Source organism: Periplaneta americana, chromosome 3 (genome assembly GCF_040183065.1).
Source record: "Periplaneta americana isolate PAMFEO1 chromosome 3, P.americana_PAMFEO1_priV1, whole genome shotgun sequence".
Classification (NCBI taxonomy): Eukaryota; Metazoa; Arthropoda; class Insecta; order Blattodea; family Blattidae; genus Periplaneta; species Periplaneta americana.
The window spans coordinates 48,976,716-48,982,977 of record NC_091119.1 but is presented as its reverse complement, the minus strand read 5'-3'; the positions used below and the strand labels follow the sequence as shown (position 1 = coordinate 48,982,977).

Here is a 6,262-nt window from a genome sequence, read left to right as displayed (position 1 = left end):
TTGTGCGCGCACATATAAAATTATTTACTGAAGGTCTATGGGTCGTTTGCAATATGAATGATGAGAAGTGTTCTCTTTCTTGTAGCATTTATTTTTATATCTAAAGACAGTAAGTCCTAGAGAAACTTGATTAATTACGAAGCTACTTGCCTATTTCATCAAACAAAATTCAATTACCGATAATGAAGGAAGGTATGTTGTTCGAAACTGGTATTAATATCTCTGTCCTGAAATTAAATTAAATTTTGAAAATAAATAAACAAATAAACACGTATCATAAGAAATGCACTGCACACAATATACTACACTGTTGAATAATTTTAAAGGAAAAACTTTTCCGGAGCCGGGTATCGATCCCGGGACCATTCGCTTAGCGCGCGAACGCTCTACCGACTGAGCTACCCCAGGAACTATACACGACACCGTCACAATTTTTCCTTTTACATCCACAAAACTCAAATGAGCTGACAAGATGCCAGAACTCAACTATGAGTGCACACAAAATACTGTGTGACTTAATTTGTGGCACTCACAGTTGAGTTCTGGCGTCTTGTCAGCTCATTTGAGTTCTGTGGATATAAAAGGAAAAATTGTGACGGTGTCGTGTATAGTTCCTGGGGTAGCTCAGTCGGTAGCGCGTTAGCGCGCTAAGCGAAGAGTCCCGGGATCGATACCCGGCTCCGGAACAATTTTTCCTTGAAATTATTCAAACCTGCTTTACAGGGAGCTCCTACCTGAAAGCCAGATTTGTATATTACTACACTGTTACTTATGTACATCCATGAGTTACTTACATTTGGTTCTTTCGTGAAGTAGATTCTACCGTCTGGATTGGCTTCCTGTAACAAGAAAATAAACCAAAAAATTATAACAAAATATGTATCGGTCAGACAAAAGAAATTTCAGAACAAGGTAGAGTGAACTTGTTGTAGATTTTCATAACAATCGAAAAAAAAAATTGCAACCCGTTTAATCTTAGAGGGCCGCGAACTGACTAACTTTAATAACACACTTAAAATTTTGAAAGTAATAGCTAGGGCTAGGATTTTGATGACGTATAAATCATGAAAAAATGACCTAAAACAATGCATTTATGACCTAAAAATCTTTCAAAAATGCCCTTAAAATACCCTAAAAATTGATCTTACATAATTGGCTTAGTAGGAAAAGAGGTTTTGTACTACTTAATATTTAAACTAGTAATTAAAATTAAATTCTAATGGCCGGTTTGTCCAAGTATTGTTAGAAGACTTAACGACTGTTAAACCTTCAACAGTTTGTTAAATACAGTTTTTCCATTTGTTCAACACCAGTTTGGCTTAACAGATTCTTAACCGTTTGTTAACTTTAAATGTAGGATTTCAGGCCGTTAACTCATTTAACAAACAGTTAAACATGGCGGATAACACCACAGCTGTTCAGACAAAAGTTGTGAAAGTAACATGTTATGTTTCTCTTTGAGGAATGTTTAGAGTAAGGGACGGTTTCACCAAGCTTCAGTAAATCAGTCCAAATGAAACATTAACTAGTACTGAACATTGAAATATTTACACGGTCCGTAGAATTCAAGCCTAGCAGCTATATGTGCCTCGTCGCGCTGATTACGTCATGGTACCCAGATAGAGTAGTCAGTAGCGTGTTGGTTTGCCATCCCAGGGGCCCATGTTCGGTTCTCGGCGATAACTTTTTTTTTAACGTAATTAATTTTTATACATGTTACCTTTCTTCATTTTTATAATTTTGTGTAGTGGAACTTATTATTTCGCAACTCTGGCTCCACTAGGAGAATTTAAGAAACTCTTGGGAGATCAATTTTCTTCCCGAAATAAAACAAAGATAAACAAACAAATTAAAGAAAAATAAAAGAAATACACATGTGGATCTAATACATTGTCCACATGCCATCGGCGTCTATCACTGCCTGGCATTTTCGGGGCATTGAGTCCACCAGGTCGCGGAAATAGTTCTGGTCCTTAGCGAAATCTTCCCAGGTAACCAGAACTTGATCCCAGAACTGATCTGGATTTTGAGGTGGGATGTCTCGATATTTGTCAATCCTCTTTTTCATGCTTTTCCGTGAACCGTCTTTGAACGTTTATGACGGTGTGCACGGGGTGATTATCCTACTGGAAAATTAAATTTCCATCGGAAAGAAAACGATTATAAATTCCAAGAATCCAGCTCTTTCGCTTCTGTTTTAAGCCAGTGCAAACATATCTTATCGCTAGCTATAATATAACTCTAATAAATGAAAGTTAATATACCAATTAAGTTTTGTTATGTTTGAATGCACATTATGTATTAATTTACTAATATTTCTTAGGTACCGGTATGTAGTTATAATAATCACTTTCATGTCTTAAAATAAAACTCAGTTGTATGTTACCTAGTTGAAATAGGCCACTTGTTCCAATTCACTAGCTACTATTAACTCTAGATTCTATGTTACTAGCTCTTCAACTATAGCCGATGTCAATAGTGCTTCAAAATACGCAGTGAGTAAATAATAAAATGTTTCAGCAGCAATTGCTTCTTTAGGACGAAATTACATATAATTTGTACATGAACCTAAATTAGAGAATTTTATATGATACGGAATTCTCCTCGGGGTTTTCTGTACAGTTGACTACACACACATTCGTGTAATTATTGTCACCTGGTGGTCATAATGCTGAGATTTTTCTAAACAGAAATTCATATTTAGCATTATAAAATGTAACCATACATAATAATTATTATTATTCAATAGCAGTCAATGCAACTTTCATTTATCAATTCTCTGTACTGTATGAATGAATCATGGCTACTGTAATAGGTTACGATTTTACACATGTTTCATGACTTACTCCATAGTACAGAATTTAAATAATAATATCAGCCGATAAGAAGTTGTCTTATATGTGCAAAATCATTACCAACTGCTGTTGAGTAGTTAGAATAGTATTAACGACAGTTAAAGTTAAGTGTTGTTTATTTTAAACAAAATTATGTTGGAAAAATGGAAAACATCTTAACAAAACGTTAAAAATAAACCAGCTGTTAATTTAACATTTGTTAAGCCAAATTAAACATTACTTGGAAAAACTGGCCATAAGAGTAGTACCAACATTTAAGTTTATTTAATTTTACATAATTTTTTCTAAGTGGTACACTTTAATTAATTATTTTACCTTATGTAATTTCCATGTAGCTCACCACAAGGCCACTCTTACCCAGTATTAGCAAGAATAGAGGAGTCTATATTGGAGGGGTGGTTGGAGTGTACTACGTTAAAATGGCAATATTTGTGTAGAAAAACGATTGAAATATTAAACAAAATAATGGGTATTAGCCATCGACGTAGCTTGGTCGGTTAAGGCGCTTGCCTGCCGATCCGGAGTTGCACTCGGTCGCGGGTTCGACTCCCGCTTGGGCTGATTATCTGGTTGGGTTTTTTCCGAGGTTTTTCCCAACTGTAAAACAAAGGTCAGGTAATCTATGGCGAATCATCGGCCTCATCTCGTCAAATATAATATCGCTCTCACCAATTCCATCGACACTAAATAACCTCGTAGTTGATATAGCGTCGTTAAATAATCAAGTAAAAAAATAATGGATATTAATGGACAAAATATGTAGACAAATATTAAAGGAAATAAACATTATTTTATATTAATAATGGAGATTTATGGCCAAAATTAAATGAAAATTCCTAAAAAATGTCCGAATAAAACAAAAGCTGCTCTTATGAGTTGAAACAGGCAAAAAATGCAAAAAAAAAAAATGCCCTAACAAATATGTCTTAAAACACTCAGTTTATCACATAACATATAAATACTAAAGCAGCTATGTTTCTGGCTTACTAGAAAAAAAATGCAATGTCATCAAAATCCTAGCCCTAGTAATAGCAGTAAAATTATAATCACCGCTGAAAAGTGTCATATTGCTAAATACTATAATAAGAAACTGTATTGCTTAATGAACTTATTCTGAACCAGTTATACGATTGCATCACATATGCAGAATAGCAAGCAGTTCCTCCCGGCAAAGTCAGTTGCGTGTCAGAAGATATATTTCTGTAAACTTCATTCAGTGCGTGGGTAACGTTCCAGTCTTCACCATCCTTCTTTGGAGAATATAATATGTAAGTAACAGTGCAACAGATAATTCCGCATAAAAGATATATCACTTCAAATTTAAATTTTAAATAGAAATTAATTTTCCAGACTTCCTCATCTTACTGCCACGTCCAGGCTACATCGTCAGCACAGTGCACATTATTTTACATAGAATTTGTCACAACATATCGAATTCCAAAACATGTAATCTATTGGAACACATTTCCAATAAATTACTCAAAATTAAGTAAATTGTACAAAAGTCTTGATTTTAACTACATACAGCAGGCATGTCAAAACCCTGCACATTGTGCAGTCGCGCACATTGTGCACTAGTCTGCGTGCAACGTGCAGTTCCTATTCCCCTACCTGGAGGGAGCGAATCGGCTTGGAGGGGAACGCGACAGGGCTGTACAGTACCTATAGTAGCAGATCAGCTTTTGTTTCAGTAACACAGATCAGTATTGGTGCTCATTGAGTTGTGATTGTGAATACGTTATGGAAAATAAAGTGAGGAGTCCACAGATATAACAAAGAGAAATCACGAATCATATAACATAACTGTTATGATGTTTTCCTCAGCCAATAGTAATTATTTTAAAATGAAAGGCTTTCATCATATCATGTGGACCTAATAGTGATATGAGAATTTAAATCATATTAGTAAAGTTCTCAAAATATGATATTCGCCAGCTCTTATTTCTTAATTAGTACTCTCACGGCAAGACAAACATGAAAATGATGTTGTTTTGGAGTCTGTACTAAGACAGCCATAAATGGTTAGACGACTTACAACTTTTATTTGATAAGCTGATAAGTGATGAGGATATAGTGAGTAATACATGTGAGGCTCTTGAGGTTGTAAAGGAAGGAAGAAAGCAACTATTTGTAAGGCGGAAAAATTTTCTGGAAAAATAATACATAATGGCGAATTTTCCATCTCACGTTACTATATTTTCTAATATACTTACGTTAATAAATCTTTAAACCTGACATAAAGAAAATGACCTCGCTTCACAGCTTGTGAAGTACTCTTTTAACTCAATTCAGTAACGCTCCAAACTTGCTAATACTTGCTCTCAACGTTTTCCAAATAAACTATATATAAATTTAAATTCAAGCTTAATTTATCCAATTTATTAATAATAATGTGAATTTATATTAATATACAGCAAGGAAATGATTCCGTCCCGCGCCGTGGCGTCGCGGTCTAAGGCATCCTGCCTAGGACTCGGGTTACGGAATGCGCGCTGGTTCGAATCCTCATGGGGAAAGAAATTTTCTCATGAAATTTCGGCCAGTGTATGGGACCGGTGCCCACCCAGCATCGTGATGCACTTGGGGAGCTACGATAGGTAGCGAAATCCGGTTACGCAAACCAGCTATAACGGCTGGGGGGGCTCATCGTGCTAACCACACGGTACCTCCATTCTGGTTGGATGATCGTCCACCTCTGCTTCGGCATGTGGCCGTGAGGCCAGCAGTGTAAAAGCCTCACAATGTCCTATTGCATGTAACTGGGAGTAAAATAGTTTCTTTCTTAGCATTTGTGCACCAATAGTCCCAATAATGCTTGAGGAACAATGAAGAGTATTACTTTGAAATAATCAGTACCTACTATGTAAAATGAAATATTGTGTTCGTTTTTTGTTGTTTCGAAATTACTGTAATATTTATATTTTCTTCAAATACTGAATACAAATCATGTAAATAAATGATTCTTTACAAACGACTGCATTGTGAATTGTAACTGAGTAAGTCTATTCTTTCTTGTGTTACAATTATTGTCAAATATAGACACTGACAATAATTGTGTTTTTTCCTTCTCCTAAATATGTTCATAATGTCCAAATGTCAATTTAATTGAACACTAGAAGCGCAGAATAGATTCTTGTACATCACTCCCGCTAAGAACTGGTAAGAGCAACACGTGAATGGCGCAATCTGCACAGACCGGCGTTCCGCGCACATACACTGCACTTTCAGTGTCTGATTTTTAACATGCCTGACATACAGGGTGGAATTGAAATAACCCTGCATATTTTCAAATCGAACAGATCATGATTTCTCTAATAAAAAAAGTGTGCAATATATTGGAAAGTTCATAGATTTCTCAGAAAAAATGTTTTTTTATTTTCCCAAATGTTTAATACCCTCTTATTCGT

The 6,262-nt window shown here is 35.4% G+C and overlaps 1 non-coding gene across 1 annotated transcript; it reads right to left on the bottom strand.

The window, feature by feature from the left end:
• Positions 1–335: 335 nt before the first annotated feature.
• Positions 336–409, bottom strand: TRNAS-GCU (transfer RNA serine (anticodon GCU)). Its single transcript has one exon. It is a non-coding gene; the product is annotated as a tRNA-Ser (tRNA).
• Positions 410–6,262: the final 5,853 nt, after the last annotated feature.